This window comes from Pan troglodytes, chromosome 17 (assembly GCF_028858775.2).
Source record: "Pan troglodytes isolate AG18354 chromosome 17, NHGRI_mPanTro3-v2.0_pri, whole genome shotgun sequence".
In the NCBI taxonomy this organism is placed as follows: domain Eukaryota; kingdom Metazoa; phylum Chordata; class Mammalia; order Primates; family Hominidae; genus Pan; species Pan troglodytes.
This window is the reverse complement of record NC_072415.2, coordinates 66,796,026-66,815,367: the sequence shown is the minus strand read 5'-3', so window position 1 is coordinate 66,815,367 and position 19,342 is coordinate 66,796,026. Positions and strand designations below refer to the sequence as shown.

The following is a 19,342-nucleotide window of genomic DNA, read 5'->3' as shown; positions in this document are numbered from 1 at the left end:
CAATCTCTCCCTATTCAAAGATTCCATTCCCTGAATAAAGAACATATTACAGTCTACTTAGATCCTTTAAAAAATGCTATCTTTTGACCATGCTCCCTTTTCTATTTCTCTCCTCTTCTAGCCAAATTTCTGTCCCTTTTAGCAAAATTTACTGAAAGTAGTAGACTAATCCAATGAAAATTCTTCAGTCCCTCTCTTCCTTAATGTCTTTGCAGTATATGACATTGTTATTTTTTCCCGAGATAGAAAGAAAAATAAAGAGACAAAGAAAGAACTAAAAGAAAGAATAAGAAACCACCTCTCCAGCATCCTGGAGAGTAATAAAGATTTATCTGGAGAGTACCTCCTGGTAAGTCTTCTACCTCTGTCAATCTCTCCCTCTCAGGCAGCTGCCCTGATAACTCACTCTTCCCCCCACATGGGAACTATCACCTATATGTAGATGGCTCTCTAATTTCCATCATCAGCCAGACCAGTCTCCTAAAGGAGTTTCAATCCTGTATCTCCAATGGCTTGTATTGGGATATCCCACAGTACCTACCTCACATTTTTACGTTCTCATCTCCACCCCTCACTAAACCTCCTGGGCCTCCTGATTCATCAGCTGGAAATCATTCTGTTTTCTTCCTATCCCGCTGTCACGACAGAAATTCAGACCACTTATCTTTGCTCCTCAAGACAGGTTTCACTGTCCCTGGTCTCTTACTCCAACACATGTGACCTCCATAGAACCACAGACTTCCTTCTGAGGCAAAAATCTAATCATGTCACTCTACCAAAAAATTTCCATTATCATGAATTATTAAGAAAAATAGACAATACAAAATTCTTAAAAACTAAATCAAAATATAGGTGAATATCTACCTGATCTTGAGATGAGAATGGACTTTCTAAACATACTTAAAAGTTCACTATGATAAAAAACATGTTAAATGACAACTAAAAAATAGGAATAAAATGTTCCAGAAATAGGACTAATGAAGAGTTGTAATAGATACAAACATTTCTTAAAAGCAGTAAGAATACTATTGCCAAAAGAAAAAAAAAGAAAAAAACTATGAAGAGCAAAGACAGTAAAAGAAACATAAAGGGTGAATATAGGGAAAACCTGCTCAAATTGGTTGTCAAGGAAATAACAGTTAAAATAACTACGAGATAAGTGTTTTATCTTATTAACTTATTAGCAAACAGTAAACACTAAAAACAGTATAGAGAAAGTCAAACTCATACACTGCAGGAGTGAATCTGAATAGTTTTAAAAGAGTAATTTGGCAAAATACCTTATAAGCCTTTATGATTGATATTGTTTGATCCAATATATTTATTTCCAGGATCCTATCTTAAACAGTCAGAAATACAGACAAGGATTTATGTTCAAAGATGTTCAGTGAAACTGTATCCAATATTTTAAATTGGAAACCACCTAAATATCTAACAGTAAGGAAACTAGTAAATAATTTATGCATAGACATATAATAAATATTGCAGAATTTATAAATCATCTTTTCTGGGCACATCTAACCATGTAGAAAAATACCCATAGTCCAATTTTAAGTGAGATGAAACTATACACTCATCCACATGTACACGCACACGCGCGCACACATACACACACACACCAGTTATGGTTCCAATTTCACATATTTAATGCTTAAGTATATATACATATATACATACACACACATTATATATGGCATGGCAAGAAAGACTGCTTATATATATTTGTGTGTGTATATATACACATATATACACATATATACGTATATATACACACATATATACGTATATACATACACACACATATACACACATACACACACACACACACACACACACACAAAGCACAAAACATCCTCCAAGATATACTGCTGCTTACCCTTCCAATTTCACCTCTCGCCACAATCCCTATAACTTCTGCCAAATCAAACCACTTGTACTTTCCCGGACCAAAGTGTGTGTGTATATATATACACACACACATACATATATACGTGACTGGAAAGAAATGTGTGAAAATATTAATAGTAATTACAATCTTGTGATGGAATTATAGAACATTTTGTTTGTATTGCTATATATTTCTTAGATTATATATAATCATATACAATCTAATTTGTATTGCTATATATTTCTTAGATTGTATATAATCATATAATATATATTTTAATAATTAGAAAATAAAGCTCTAGAATAAAATGTGAACTCCTTTAGCACAATCTTCAAGGTCCATTACAGTCTGACACCAAATACCTTCCGAGCTTTAACAAATAGGCCCTAGTACCAAAACTATGGCCCCTCACATATAAATACTTTTACTTATTCCCCTTCCCAAAATGCTCTTCCTTTACTCTGCTCCAATCCCTTCTCTTCCAATGACACCCTATTATTCCACAAGTATATGTATATCAAATCATCACACTCTACACCTAGGATATACACAATTGACAATTTGTCAATTGTCCCCCAGTAAATTTCTCCCCCCAGTGGTTGGCGTGGGGGGAGAAAGAGACTAATTCTGCCAAGGAAGTTAGTCCACAGTGAATCCAACTCCCACAACATTTTATGTCTACTATGTATCACATATTTGTATGTCTTTGCCACATTTATATAATTTGTTGTTCTAGATATTTGCATTTTCCTATACTCTACAGGAACATTTCAAAATCAGGGACCAATCATGTCTTACTCATCTTGTAGAGTCTTAAACCTATTACAGTACCTAGCAGAATGAAAAAAGGACTATTATGAAAATTGTATAAAATTGGCTGGTCCAAGTGTAGTGGTGTTTAGAACTAATTGGTCCAACCAGTTACAGATTTCTTTGTTCCCTCTCCACTCCCACTGCTTCACTTGACTAGCCTTAAAATTTTTTTAGGAAAATTATTTTAAATTGCCAATCAGCTCTTCTGACATAAAATTACCACAAATCCCCTTAACTGGTCTCTCTTCTGTCTTAATTTCCTCCCATCTGACCACGTTTCTTTCTAGCTTAAGAGACTTCAACATTCTGTTGAACCCAAGGATAAAATCCAGACTTACCTGCAAAGCACAAAACATCTTACAAGATATACTGCTGCTTACCCTTCCAAGTTCATCTCTCACCACAATCCCTATAACTTCTGCCAAATCAAACCACTTCTACTTTCCAGGACCAAGTAGTTTCAGACATTTGTATTTCTGCATACGCTTATGCCAGAATCATGCTCCCTCCGGAATCTCTCTTCTGCCACTCAAGTCATACATACTTCTACTCATCCTGCAAGAAGTATTTCAAGTGGCTTCTCTTCTGAAAATTACTTACAAATTTTTCAAGCAGATCTATCACTACTTCCTGTGGGTAAACTTCTGCTCTAAATATTTCTATACTACAGTTAAGCATTCTAAAATACATAAATAATGTGATAAATTTACACTACACAATCATAAAGTTACAAATGCAGAAAAAAATCAAGACTTTCCGAATCTCATTCTCATATTTAATTCATTCATTCCCCCAGTTGCCTAACACCTATTATGTCTTGTGTTTGCGCAGGGTATTGAGGGAACCAAGATGAGTCAGAAATGGTTTTTCTAGTCATGGAACTCAAAACAGATGATGATGCGTACATAAGTTATTATAATGTTGGATGAATGGTGCCATAAAGAGAGATGGCAAGGCACAAGAAGGGGACGCAATGGAGAAAGTACCAGCTCCATCTCGGGTGACCGGGAAACCCGCACGGAAGATGTAATGAGCAATGAAAGAGCACTCCTGGCAGAATGATGGCCGGATGTGAAACAGGACAAAGACAGAAGTATCACACGGTGGATACTGCTGAAACAAGTGTCCAAGATGAAGAATGCATGGCATGGCTTTATCCTGCAGGCTCGGGAGCCACTAAAGCAGTATTTTTCTCAGAATCACCAGGAGTGCTTGTTAAATACAGCTCCCTGGGCCTGATATCAGACCTGAACCAGTATCTTTAGGAACGCGTCAGAATCTAATGAGCACCCCAGACTACTTTATGCAGTAAAGTTTGAGAACTGTTGTCTAAAGGCTTTAATCAGGGGAGTAACATGATCAAACTTAATTGTATAAACATTTATCTACCAGCAATGTTGGCTAAAGGGAGCAAGATCACTAATGAATGTGAAATGGAAGGCAACTGAAACCATCCAGATGAGGGAAGATGAAAGTATGCAATAGCACTGAGCATGTAGAAAACAGGACAGATTGAAAAATGTGTACATTACCCTTTTATTTCTCGTAGCACTGTGCTTTATATTTTCTTTTTCAAATGCTGAATGAGTAATGTCAGACACTATGCTTACTGATTTTTACCTACCAACACTAGTTTGAGTGAATACTACATAAAATTACATACAATATCTTATCTAAAATAATATTGATACAAAAATTATTATTAATAATGATAGCTACCACATATAAAGCTGTTGTTATGGCCTAGGCACCAGACTAGGTATTACGGCTGGTTATGTCACAGCAAAAGATAAAATATCATCATATATCAATATTAGGTAGACAGACCCGACACTGGGTATGAAGGAATAGGTAATAACAACATTAGGTAAAAGAAGAGCCCACCACAGTGCTTTGGCAGATGCTGCCTCTCTGGGAAATATCTGCAAAATTCTTTTAGGATAAAGATAAAGACCATTACTACCAAAGAATATAAAATCAAACATGCTTGGTAAAGAAATTATTGAAGCAGCACGAGTGACTTGAAGAAAAAAGGAGGCAAGAGTGGTAGCCTCAAGATAGCCCTTTAAGCTCTCTCACCTGGTGTCAACCCCACATGCCCGCTTTCGGCACCTGTAGATCTGTGAATGCTTCTGTCCCTTCCTGGGAGGTGTGCCAGCAGACAGCCCATGTGCATGGACACCTGAAAGGTCATCTAGTGTCTGGGACAAAGATATCGGGATGCAATTTCGTGTGATTCCTCTTACTAGAGCTTCTTAGTGCACTGATTGTGTCATTGTAGCAAAAACTATAGCTAACAGCAATCCACAGAAAAAGTTTAAAAAAAGAAAAAAAAACAGGAACAAAAACAGATGAGAAGATAACAGGAGGAGACTAAAAAGGAGAGAAAATGAGTAACCTCCAAGTCCTACAGATAAACTATAATTTCTGATATCACCAAGTCCTGCATAACTTGTAATACCTGATAATAGATTTAACTAACCCAACAAAGTCTTGTTACAACAAAATATAGGTATGCAGCAAAGTTGTGAGGATATTTTGGCTAAATGCATGGAGATGGCAGCATTAATCACCAACATGTCTGATATTGTAATATAGTACACTAAGCTTATCTATAGGGAAATTAAAACATCTATCAAGCTCATAAGTCTCTTGGCTTAATCATAAGATATTCATGTCTAGAGCACACTAATTCATTCAAATGAGCTTATATTCTTAACAATTTCAAATACGGGCTATCGGATCCAGAAAATTCTCTAGCAGGAAGCTTAGTATGTTTCCGCTGCTACCTTTATTAAGAACATTTGAAATGTGTGCTCACAAAATCACCTTTACATTATCGTGGAAGAAGATTAAATTCAGTTTAACAAATATTTGTGGAGTGCCTTTTATGTGCAAGATGCTTGGGACAAAATAAAGCCTCTGTCCTTATGAAGAAAGCCAACTAGGAAAGTTAAATTATAAGGTATATACAAATGAAAAGATCTCAAATTTGCTAGTAAGATTCAATGATAAATGCAAAATACATACATCTACACACACTTACTTAGAAGGGTAGTAAGATAGACATATTTGACATTTTCAATGTAAGAACCAACTCAGTTGTAACTTTAAATACAGATCTAACCATTTCAGATTTTAAATAAGGAATCTGACTTAAAATATTACAGAAATAAAGCCACAGGAAAAAAATATTGGATTGCTTCCTCATTGCTGAAAGTGAACCTGTGACAATTATAGGTTAAGAGTAGCAGGTAAAATTGTCAAGTGAAAACCCAAGGAAAACAACAGAACTATGATTCATGAGATTAACTTGTATTCAAGCATGGATATTTTTTGGCACATAAACACACAGACACACACACGCACGCACACACACACACACACACCCATACACAGTAGCCTCCAGCAACAAAAAAGCAATAACTTAGAATCTGCAGAGGAAAACATGTTGATGAATCCTTGCTTATCATTATTATATATTTATGATGTTTATTATTAAATATTTTAATATATTCTAGGGTTAAATCATGTCTGATGAAATACCTGAAAGCTTTGTTTCCTAAAACCAATATTATAATGATATTTTCAGTGTATTTCATTTTATCCTGTGACAAAGAGAAACGTAAAACAATGGCAATAATTGTACTCTTCCACCATTCACTTCAATGATCCTGACTCAAAGCTTACTTATTTCAGAATCATTTTTTAATATTACAGTTTTCAAGAGGATTTTAAAACACCTTATAAAATAATTTACTCTTTATCTTGAATGAGCACTGAGTCCAATCTATAGTGATATCAAATGGTTCCTATTGTTAATTAAAAAGAGTTTATTTATACCAGCAAGCAGTACAGACATAGGCTGATTTTCATGCTAAAGTATAAAGCAGAAGAGTTAATAATTTAAAAAAAAATCAGAATCTCCTTTGAAAGCAGAGATTAAGGATACTAAGAACAAGGCTAGGAAATATTACAAATCTAACACACACACACACACACACACACACACACTTCTATAGATATTAATACTTTGAGTCTTGAAATGGAAAACAAAAAACACTTGACAAATGTTAGTATGCTGTTTTACAAAATTATGTAGCCGTATTACACTGCATGTTCTGAATAATTTTAAATTTCCTAAATGTGAAAAATGGTTTATTGCCTAATAATATTTTGGCAGGAAAAATAAATTAAATATTTTATAATTTTACTTTTGATTTAGTATATTTATTGAATAAAAGTTTTTAAAAGAATTTCTGAAATTCTGATGCATGTTAAATGTAAAAGGGTCACTGAATAAAAACAAATTGATGTCTTGATGTAATTTTTAAATAGCTAAGGGAAAAACCTCATCATCTACTAAAAAATATGCACAATATTAATGTTTCAATATTAAATATTTTAAGTACTAGAAAAAAGGAAGAAAGGAAGGAAGAAGGAGAAAGCCAGAGAGTGAAAAGGGAGGCATAAAAATTAGAAAATATCAAGAAACTGTGGAGACTGAAATGGATATTTGGTGCCCTCTGCTGTTGTTTTGCTGTTACTTAACATTAAGAGTTAGGATAATACAAGTGAGTTTCATCAGAGAATCCATTTATGTTGGAATTAGACAATATATACTATTATTCATCTTAAATATTTTATTTTAGACAGGATAAGACTTCATGGGTAGGTGTGAATGACATTACAGTCATGGACTTCATGTTATTTGACTTTTCATGTGTTTTCATTAACAAGTATGTTAATAAGCATAAACTAGAGATATTTGACTGAGGTTTTAAGGTTTCATATTACGTTATAATTTAATATGATATAAATAAAATAGAAATCACTTAATTACAGTAAGTCGTAACCATTAAGTATAAATGTTTAGGTCATGCCTTTGATAAAGAAAATATCTTTCAAAGATATTTCTGTAGACCATGTCTTACTGGATAATGCCTGAATAATAATATCCAAATAGTATTAATATATTAAGAGGTTAGAAGATCAATATATTAAGAGCTTCCACAACAGCAGCACAAAAGAGATTGATTTTCAACTCTTCCCAAAGGGCCAAGTTACCAAAGAAACAAGACCAGGAGTGTTCCTCCATTGTACAGACCTTTACACGACTCAGCTTCCCTAGCATCAATCCTTCTATCTTCCAAATAAAGAAAAGACTGCCTACCTCAATAAGGTGTTGTAGACAGCGAACAGATAACACAAGCAGTATTCCTTTCACTGGTAAGGGACAGATAACAAAACCCTGCTCATTTCATCTCAAATGAATGTATCAAAGATACATGTGAACATAGTTTACACCAAGTGAAGGAAAGAAAATGCAAAAGTCCAAAGAGCTCCTAGTATAACACACCCTTCTAGATATGCTGAAACCCTTAACACATTTGTAAATGAATGGAAACAAGGTGAGATTCTGGGAGGCTCCACTCGGTAAGAACAAGGATAAGACTGATAATGAGAAAATGAAAAGAAGAAAAAAAAAACTGGCCTAATCGACCTTGGGTCACTGTGATGAACAAGCCCTAATTTCAGAAATGTTCATGCTCGTGTAGATTCTAAGCTATTTTGAACCCTCTTCCCTCATCACTATCCAACTTGGCCCACATCTCACTATTCTCTCCACACAGTGGCCATGCCCACCTGCATCTGCACAGGCTGCTCCCTTTGCCTGGGGTGTTCTTCCCCACCGTCCTCCTAATGTCAAGCCTCTCTCTTCTGAAAAGCCTTCCCAACAACCCTTCAGGTCAGTTTGGCTCTTGGGGTTCTCTCTCACTTGGTTCATACCTTAGATAGTAAAAGGCTCAACACAATGAACTACACACTTTTCTCCCACATCAGAGTAGGAACTCCCCAATGCCAGGGCCCACTGGGTGTGGGTGTAACTGATGCCCTCTCCAGCTGGTTGTAGCTTGGGGCCTAGCTTAGAGTATGCACTCAATATGTGCTGAATGAATGCATGAATTAATCAAGAGTATTAAACTATGTATGTTGAACAATTATTGTGATGAATGTTTTCAAATCTGTTATCCCATTTAACTTCATTACAACCCTATTATACCAATTTTAAAACTAAAACCAAGTTGAAGATAAGAGATAAGTCAGTTAGTCACCTAAGGTCACATAGCAAGTCAATGGTGACAATACAGGAGGAAGTCAGGTTCCTCCTCTATCTGCCTACCACTTCCTCCATGTTTTGAATAATTCTAGCTATCAAGGGACTCTCAACATTCATTCTGTAGAGATTTTAGAGAGAAGGGAGGTGGTAAAGGAAAGACTGAATCCAATCCACATTAGTGAACCCTCAAATCCTGGGTTATTTAGTGATTCAATGAACACTTTGTGCTGAGCACTGGAAATACAAGAAGCAATATGGTATGGTCCTCTGAGAAGCTCTTTGTCTGATATAGAGCAGTGGTTTTGAGCAGGGGTAATTCTCCCCTCACTCCCAACAGACACTTGGTAACGTCTGGAGACACTTTGCTAGTGACAACTTGGAAGGGGTGCTAATAGCATCTAGTGGGTAGAGGCTAGGGATGGTGCTAAAAATACTGCAGTGCACAGGATTCCACAAGAAAAAATTATCAAGCCAAAAATGACAATAGTGTTGAGGTTGAGAAACTCTGATACAGAGAAATAGAGATGGAAACAAATACATCTACCTGCTTACTTATACTAGTACAATAGAATAAGTACTAGGATAGCAATATAATCCAAGTGCCAGAGGATCAGAGAGGAAGACCCAACTGCCCCTGTCTGATCTGGCTGTATTATACTTGAAAAATTCAGGTAGCCTTTGCAGGGACAGAGGTCACAGAACTCATGCTCATGAGATGAGTAGGAATTAGCCAGGTGAAAGGTGGCACAAGCATATAGCAAGTACTACACTTACTGAAATAGAAGTGAAGGAGACTAAAAACCAAGTAACATTACACTGTAAAAACCCAAAATCCTGGGTTATGCTGATAAATCTGCTCCCCTTTTACCGTTCCCATTCTTTTTCCTACCTCGTCCTTTCTACCCATCTATTTGCCTGAGAAAATATCACTTTTACCAGAGCTGATTGCTGCTTAGTGTGATTGTGATTGAGGTGTGAATGTAATTAGGAAAAATAAGTATTTTAATACAAAATAAGAGAGAGATCAGTGGAAGACATTAACAGAAAGATCTTTGGATATTTTACCTGTTGTACTCAACTGACAGCATCATATAGAATTCCAGTCACAACCACTATGTACCAATTATACTTCCTATACTTGGACAATGCAGTAAACTGTCTCCCTGAGATAACTGACAAATATATTTCTATTCAAGGTTAATTTTAGGGCCTGCAATACCATGTCATATAAATCATCTTACAAGATTCACACTGGAAAAAAATGTTTAAACCTTGAAATCATTGTCCCTGACTCACACCCTTGCTGGCCAACCATTGTCCTAGGAAAGTTCAACATCCATATAGGTCAGTGATTTTCAACTTAGGGTCTGCAGTTGTTGGAGGTCAAGGGGCTTCTTTATGGGATGTAAAAGGATTCAAAGTAGGAGGGCAAATGACACAATGTTAAGCATAGGGTCATTTAGTAAAGTGAGTTACTAAGGTTACTTTTGCTAATTATGCTACAAGTGCTATTTTTATATTTTGCTATTTATAAACTTAAATTAGCATGTGACTAATTTTCTAGAACAGGGGTCCCCAACCTTCAGGCCAAGAACTGGTACTGGTCCACAGGTTCATGGCTTGTTAGGAACGGGGTCCTACAGCAAGAGCTGAGCGGCGGGCAAGCGAGCATTACCACCTGAGCTCCACCTCCTGTCATATCAGCAGCGGCATTAGCTTCTCATAGGAGTGAAAACCCTATTGTGAACTGTGTATGCAAGGGATTTACAGTGTGCGTTCCTTATGAGACTCTAACGCCAGTTTCATCCCGAAACCATCTACCCCAGGCCATGGAAAAACCGTCTTCCACGAAACCAGTCCCTGGTGCCAAAAAGGTTGGGGCGTGCTGTTCTGGAGACTTTCAGCATTCTAATTAGATGTCACACTATTATGAACCGTAGAGTAATGGTACAAATATTTTACTGCATATGAACACTGGACGGTGTCACATAAGGGATGCCTTGATATTCTGTGCATCATAAGTGTGGGCTTTCAAATGCTGTTATCTTGCTTTCAAATTGCAAGTTCCTATTAGGTTCATCATTTAGTTTGGGGATTTTTACTTGCATCAACAATATTTTAAACTATAATTTTCCAAAACACATTCATAAGGCATGTATGAATCCTATTGTTAAGTCATAACTTAATCCCTACTCCCAAATTAGCCTGTTAGATGGCACTGCATTCTTATCACAAGGCTCTTTATCCAGTGGGAGGAGAAAAGACCAGGAAAGTGCACCACCAAATACTAAAAGCCATAGTGACTTTCACAACTTCCACTCAACTCAACCTCAGCCAGTCACTCCCATGGCCATGCACACTGGGTCCTGTCCTTACCTGAGAAACCTTAAATGCTAATATCCCCACTCTGGCCACACCTTCTAGAGTTCCAGGTCTTCCCCACATCTGCTCTTCAGCCTCTTGGAGCACAAACTGCTGTAACCTGTAGGTGGGAACCATCTGGAAACCTTTGAAACCTCCCACGCAAAGGTTGCACCCCATACCAATTAAATCAGAAAATCCTCGTGTAGGAGACAGGTGCCAGCAGTCTCTAAAGATCCCTAGGTGATTTCAGGTGCAGCATGGTTTGGGAACCACTATCATGGGGCATTCAGGCCCTGGATTCCACAATTTCATCCCCATCAGCCCCTTCTTCCCCCTCCCTGCCTGTCCAACCACAGTCGGTCCTAGCAATCAGTCTTTCACAACCACCCTCCATTCCCTTTTACGTCTGCATTTCAAATACAAATTCAGTGAATCCTTACACTTGCTCTTAGACCCCTCCTTCCCTAATCTCTACCACTCTCATCAGGTCCCCTACTCAGGATCACTCCCTTCCTCCCCACAGACAATCTTAGCTCCAACTTCTGGGAGAAATGGGAAGGCTTTAGGAATGTTCTCTCCTCAATCCCCATCCACTATCCACAGAAACATATAACCATCCAGACACCCAGCCTGTGCTCTTTCCCTTCAGTTTCAGAAATAAGGCTTTCCTCCTCCACATCAAGGCCAACTGCCTTCCTTCCCTTTACCTTTGAAATCGCCCACTCTCTCATCCCCTGGAAACCTAGCTTCATCAATTATCACTTCCTCCCTATCCTGATCGAGAACGTTCCTCTCACTACTTGATCATCATCCTCAGCCCACAAATACTCTCAGCTGTCTTCAAAATTGCATCTCCCTCTAGCTACTCTCTTTCCTTCTCTTCTCATACACACATTTCAAAAGTATTATACATTTGTTACTATTTCTATTTCCACACTTTCCTTTCACTCCTTAACCCTCCACAGTAAACCTTCTCCTCCCAACATCCTGGGAAGACAGTTCTTAAAAAGAATACTAATGACTTCATTGACAAACACATTTCGATCCTTCTAATACCCAACATCTACTGCATTTGACACAAGTGATTACTCTCTACTCTGCCTGAAACTCTTGATTCCCTCTGTTTACAGGTTAGCCCATTCTCCTGGCTCTCCTCACATGCCTCACACCACTCCTTCTCTAAATCGTTTCCTTTTCCTCCTCCCTTAAGGTTAGTAAGCCCAGAGTCTAGCTCTGAATGATCTCCTCCACTTCCGCAGTATTAAGAACCATCTTTTGGATGTCTCATCACCACAGCCCTGCCTCAAGTTTCACTCTCTTAAAGGTCTTGCAGACATCACAACATAGATGTCCCATAAGAACCTCATACTCACCATGAACAAAGCAACTCCTCATCATCCCGGACAAAACCTGCTTTTACATTCGATATCACAAGTGATAGAGCTACTTTCTATTCTATCACCCAATCAGAAAACCTGTGAGCCAACCTTCCTTACCACCCATACCTAAGCAATCACGAAGTCTCACCGAATCTAACTCACAAATAGCTCTTGAATTTAAACTCTCCTCCCTATTACCTATTATCTGTTTTACATACTGGCTTTCATATATAATTCCTTTTGAGAGTAGGGTTACGAAGCTAATTTTTTTTAAAGTTTGAAAGCCACTGAGATAAAAGATAAAGCTTAAGCACCTTCACATGGTGCTTCAATGGACTCGCCTCATTTCCCACCACACCTGTCTCCCCGCACGTGGTATTTCCTACTTCCCACTTTGCTTGGGCCACCTAGTCCTCCCAGAACACTCTGCAACCCATCTGCTTCCATCATCTGAATATATCTACTCATCCTTGAATGTCTCCTCCTCCAAGAAGCCAGTCCTAATCACCTCAAGCTGAGACAGGTTTCTGCAATACTTTCTGCATGTCTCAGCCAACCCCGCTACTTTATTCAATTGTATTTATCTGAGTGTATTTTCTGAAGGTAAATATGTCTTATTCATTTGGTTCCCCAGGACCTAACACAGTACCTAGTAGTCAATAAATGTTTAACTGAACTTGACTGATTCAATTATTTTCTAACAGAGGCTTTAAAAGTCAAGAAGTTTGAAAATTTCTATATGATCTCATAAAGAGCAGATTTTCAAACATATTAGAAGAGAATAAATTATTTCATCTCCAAAAATACTAAATTATTAGCATTTTGCCATAAATATGTATATTTTTATAAATTACTTCACAATACCTTTGAGTTCTCAAATAAGAGTTAAAGTATTATACACAAGGGCTAGAAAGATCTGGCTGCTGAAAAGTCATAGGGTTTAATCCACCTAGCACTCCCTATTCTCTCAGCATTCTACTATTTGATTTATGATGTGAGATAGTAAAAGAAATTTCTCCTCAGCTGTGTCTAACCTACATTCCACAATAATCTATATTTCTTCTTAATATAGTGTATTTTTGTTAATGTATTTGCAAGGAAAAACAAAACTGTTCCGAATTTAAAACCATCAAAGAACAAGACTGCTTCCCCTTGGCTCAGAATATGATGAATTATATTTAGTATGAACTCTGAATCCCATTCATAAATCCATTGAACACCTATTATATGTAAGCCACAGGGTCAATAAGGCACTAGAACCACAGGATTTATTAGGCTTCAGGAAGAGTTGTTCCGCTGTATATGTCATTATTTGATGGTATTATGCAATCATCACAATAAATCCAGTCATGTCTAATTCAAGGATCCTTAGAAAGGGAAAAGAGCCAAAAATCCTGTAATCACCAGAAACTTAGCAAATATGAATTAAATATTTAGTTAGTTTTGAGAATTTAGTTTTGTTCCTTAATGTAATGGTTGAGATTGCATTCATAGTAACCTAAAACTCATTTCCTTCAAACTGGAGAAGAGTTGGTGGAAAGGTACCCTGAGTTGGAAATTTTCAAAGTATCCATCCCAAACTCTCTGAAATATACACACATGATGCACACATACATTTATACATAAAGGAGCACATGCACTCACAACCCACATATAGTGTAATTTTCTACGTGTGTGAGTCCTATGACAGTGGACTTTTATTTTAATGGAGAACTTGGAGCAGATGTCAGATTTGTAGGAGCAGGAAGGGCCGATTAAATACAAAAAAATCAATCATAAGGTATTATCTGGGGGAAAGATCATAAACTAGAAGAGTGGCAGAGGCAGAGAGAAGACTGCTTTCAGAAGGAGATAAAAATGACAAAAGTTCATTTTGGATTGGTTTTCAAGAGAAGATGATTCGATAACATTTAGGATTTGTAATATAGATAATGGGACAAACAGTGATGACAGTTACTAGGACAGAAAAAGTATTGGCAAACTTTTTCTGTAAAGAGCCACATAGCAAATACTTCAAACTTTGAGGGCCACAAAGCTTTATGTCACATATTCTTAATAATATTTTTTAAATATAAAAATCATTCATAGCTCAAGGGCCCTATTGACCTGTAGGCCACAGTTTGCACCGCTAGGTAGTAGAAAATAATGAGAAATGGAATGTTCTATGGGACATGATTTTGAGTTCAATCTTATACATGTTAGCTTTAAAGTACCTTGGATAAAGCAGAGACCAAGCAAGCAGTAGGACCATCACTGGGAATACAGAAAGTAACAGAGCTTTTGAAAGTCTTGTGGGGCTAAAGAGAAAATTGAATATTCAAGGGACCAAGATCCTAGTGAGAAGGGAGGGAAAGAAAACAGAAGCTGACACAGGGCCATTCATGTTAAATGCCAAATACTGAAGCTGTGTGGGGAGACTAAGAATGTCTCTAGAAAGCAAAATGGAGTTTTTGGCAGGGTTGTCATGCTAAGAAGATAAGAAGTAGGATTCAGGACTCAACAAGCAAAAGAACCCCGTTAAATATTCTCGGCTCTCTGTTGGAAGCCCTGGAAGGACTAGAGAAGTAGAAGCAAAATCACAGATAGGCAGAGATTTAAAATACTGCAACCTAGCCTTGACTCAGGTTAGTCCCTGATTATATTAAGTTGGTCAGCCTTTATTCTATCTGAACAGCAGAGAAAGGGTGAGCCCCCTCTAGAAGAGGACATCATTTGAACAAGCTACTTTTTTTACCTACAATGTCTGGTATTTAACAAAAAATTACTACACATGCCAAGAGATTACAGCATATAACTGAGATTAGAGGCAATTAAAAGAGAGTCACCAGTGATACAGATATTAGAGTTGGCAGATAAAGATTTTAAGATAATTAGGATTAATATGTTCAAGAAAATATAGAAAATGATGGAAAAGAAGATAAAAAGATAAAGAATTTCAGCAGATAACTGAAATCTATTTTTAAAAAAGGATCAAGTAGGTAGCCTAGAAATAAAGACAGTAATAATAATTAAAAGTATAACTCAGTAAAGGAGTTTGTGGAAAAACAGCAGAAAACAGTACTATGGAACACAGAAAATATATACATTCAAACACAGAGGGAGACAAAGATTACAGAATACAGAGAAGAACATGAAACCTACGAAAAACAATTTTTTAAAAACGGGCAAAGGAGGCAGTCTAATTTACATGTAATTGGAGTTTCTGAAAGAGAGGTAAGAAAATAGCATCTGAAAAGATAATGGCCTCAAGAATTTTCCTGCACTAGTGAAAGACACAAACCTACAGATTCAAAAAGCTCTGGCAACTCCAAGCAGTATAAATACAAAAAAAAAAAAAAAATCACATCTAGGTATGTCATATTTAAACTGCTAAAAAACAAGGGAAAAATAGAAAACCTTAAAAGCAATGGGGGGATCCAAAGGAATAACAATAAGAATGATAGCTTATTTCCTCCCCCCAAAAAAAAGATGGAAAGGAGAAGATAATGAAATCTTTACAGTGCAAAAGACCACCAACCTAAAAATCTATAATCAGCAAACATATCCTTCAAAAACAGAGAACATTTTCAGACAATCAAAAACTGAGAAAATTCAATGCCAATAAACTTGTACTAAAAGAAATGAGTAGTTCTTTCGAGGAAGAAAATGATCTTAGATGAAAACATAAAAATGTAAAGTACAAAAAGAACAGAGTTTAAATATAAGAATATTAAATAATATTGACTGAACAAAACAATAATAATGTCTAGTGGAATTTAAAGTATATGTAAAGTTACAATGCATGGCAACTAAAATGTAAAAAGAAGGGGGGGCAAATGGAGTTGTAGTGTTCTAAGGCTCTAGCACCAGCAGAGAAATTCTAATAGGAATAATTTGTTTTAGACTGTAATAAGTCAAAGATGTACTTACAATCTCTAGGGCAAAAACTAAAAGAATACTAACAGAATCTATAGCTAACAAGTATAAGAAGGGGAAAGTAAAATTTAAATATATTTGCTGAATCTGAAAGAGGCCAAGAAAAAATAGAAATAAACATAAAAACAGTGAAATGGAACTCAAATGTTAAGATGGTAGATCTAAACACTACTATATCAGTTTTCAGAGAAAAACAGAGATAGAGTAGCAGGGATTAGCAGTGGCCATAATAGTCAAGAGAAGAGCAAAGAGATAAAAGGTTTATAAAGAAGCAATTTAGAAAAAAAAATCCAGCAGTCTAGGAAACTTGGAAAGGAAGTAAATGTGGATAATATTTTATCAACAGATAAATCTAGAACGCATTATTATAACCAATGTTTGCACTGAGTTACCAAAAAAGAGTTAACATTCAATACATCTTAATTAAAAGATAGGAATCAAAATGTTCCCTATTCAAAAAGTTAAACAACACATTTTGCAAAAAAAAAAAAAAAAGAGGATTTTATGCTATCTAAATGATCTGGACATTTCAGAGAATCCACAAAGTCCATATTTTAATATGCCAAATCATGGAGGAGAAATTTCCTGATTGCTATTCTTAGCTTATAAGTGCCAGGATTCAGAAAGCAATCAAAATTATGAGTATAACTATTATGATACCCAAACATTATTCTTTGAGAGTATCATCTCTGTTATCATGTGAGAGACTGACAATAATTTGTTTGTTTTTGTTTGAGACAGGGTCTCGCTCTGTCACCCAGGCTATAGTCCTGTGGAATGATCTCAGCTCAATGCAGCCTCAACCTCCTGGGCTCAAGCAATCCTCCCACCCCAGCCCCTAGAGCAGCTGGGACCACAGGTGTGTGCCACTAAGCCTGGCTAATTTTTGTAGAGGCAGGGTTTCACCATTGCCCAGGCTGGTCTCCAACTCCTGATTCAAACGATCCGCCTACCTCGGCCTCCCAATGTGCTAGGATTACAGGCATGAGCCACCGTGCCTGGCCAAGTTTTAAATATCTCTATATCATATAATCACCAAAGCTAATAATAAGCATGTTAGAAGATCATGATTATTTTATTACTGGAATAATATTACTTCTAGTATCTCTCCAGAATGGAAGGGGACAAACGTTTCCTTTATTTGACTGAGAAAATGTATTTCCCCTCTTATAGTCACAGGCATTTACTCCTTTGTTTTCTTAAGACTGGACAGCTTAGCTAAGGCTCCTTTATTTATTAGGGACTAGACAACAATTGGCGTAATTTAAAATTTTGTCCCAATAACCACAGAGGACAAACAAAACTTACATACTTATGAATATATAATAATATATTATCAACATACTCATATTTTCTATTAAAATATTCATTAAAGTTTTGGGACAGAATGTTAAACAAATTTAATTGATTCTTCAAAGGTCATACATATCATAAGAATTATTCTAAGGACAAAAACAGTTCACTAAACAAGGCCTGGTATCCTGTACACAATGTCATTTGGCTTGTCCTTGTCTGTATCTTACAGTGCCCTTTTCACAGTGAATCATAAAGTCTATTCAATCAGTACAAATGTTTTTAGAGTGAATTTTGCAAGCGTAAGAACAGACTATGTTCTTAGTAGGTTATATTTGACTTCTAAATTCCATTCTCTTGCCTCGTTACACAGAATACAAAGCTACTGACCTTTGCAAATATAGCACATTCATTTTTTTCAGACTTTTGACTAATTAGACAACATGAGAGAAATGTAAGGTAAAAGATAAATCATCCTGGTCATTTTTCCACTTCCTCAACCTCATCATTTTCCCCTATAAATAGGTGATTCTGATTGGCACAACAATGCTCAAGATGTAAAGCTGCAGAACAGAAAATTACACACAGTAGGATGAAGAAATTAATTTCATGGCAGTAATGGTTTTCTAGCTTCACTAATAAAATCCCTTTAGCCCAAGATCTCTTTATGAAGAACCATGTATGTAGCAAACGCTTTATGAGAAAAACATGTCAGAAACATCACCGGATATGCTCAGACCATCTTCTAAATATATGCATGCATGCATTTGCCAAATATCATCATGTGCAATCTATAAATGACTGGTTATCTATATTTTACAAATCTTCTAACTCCTAATCCACTGAACTGCTTATGCTGGGTGGTGTTGGGATTTAAAAAAAGAAAAAAGAGAAAAAAAGATGGCTCTACCTCCAAAGAATTATAAGCATCTCTTCCTTCCTTTTAACAGAAATCACAGCCTACTTTCATTCTCTTCCACTGAAAATGACTTGGTACATTCATCTTCCTCTCTTTAATCATTACCAATTACAAAGAAACAATTTCTAGTAAGGGTAAACTCTCCAGCTCTGTTCTTAACACCATGTCCTCCTGCATTGTCCCACCCGTTATCCTCCCACCAACATAAATGCTCAGTGATCTCCTAAACAGAGCATAAACCCAGATCTTAAATCCCTAGACACTGAAGCTACTACCCTCCTCTTTTTCCATCAAAAGCTAATTTCTTCCACACTCTTTACCTCTACTTCTTAACTCAGCTCACTGTACCCTGATTTCTGACCAAACCAACTCTACCAAAACAGCTCTCTTAATAATCACCAATGGCTTTCCTAATTACTAAACCTACACACCCCAATTCTTAATGTTATTTCATTTCTCTGACAAACTGTAGACCTTTTACTTTTGTTTTCAACTGTATGTGTGATCTAGAATCCGCCTGTATGATTTCTCTTTCTCTGCTTCTCACTGGCTCATCTTCATCTTCCTGATATCTAAACAGGCATTCTGTCTTCAAATTTCTTCCATTTCCATACTCTGTCTCTCAATAATATCATACGAAGATGTGACTT

At 36.5% G+C, this 19,342-nt stretch overlaps 1 protein-coding gene across 6 annotated transcripts in view; it reads right to left on the bottom strand.

Annotated features, from left to right (window-relative positions):
* Window positions 1-19,342, bottom strand: part of WDR7 (WD repeat domain 7) — a 377,397-nt gene that overhangs the window by 273,457 nt on the left and 84,598 nt on the right. The gene's annotated exons all lie outside the window — the stretch shown is intronic.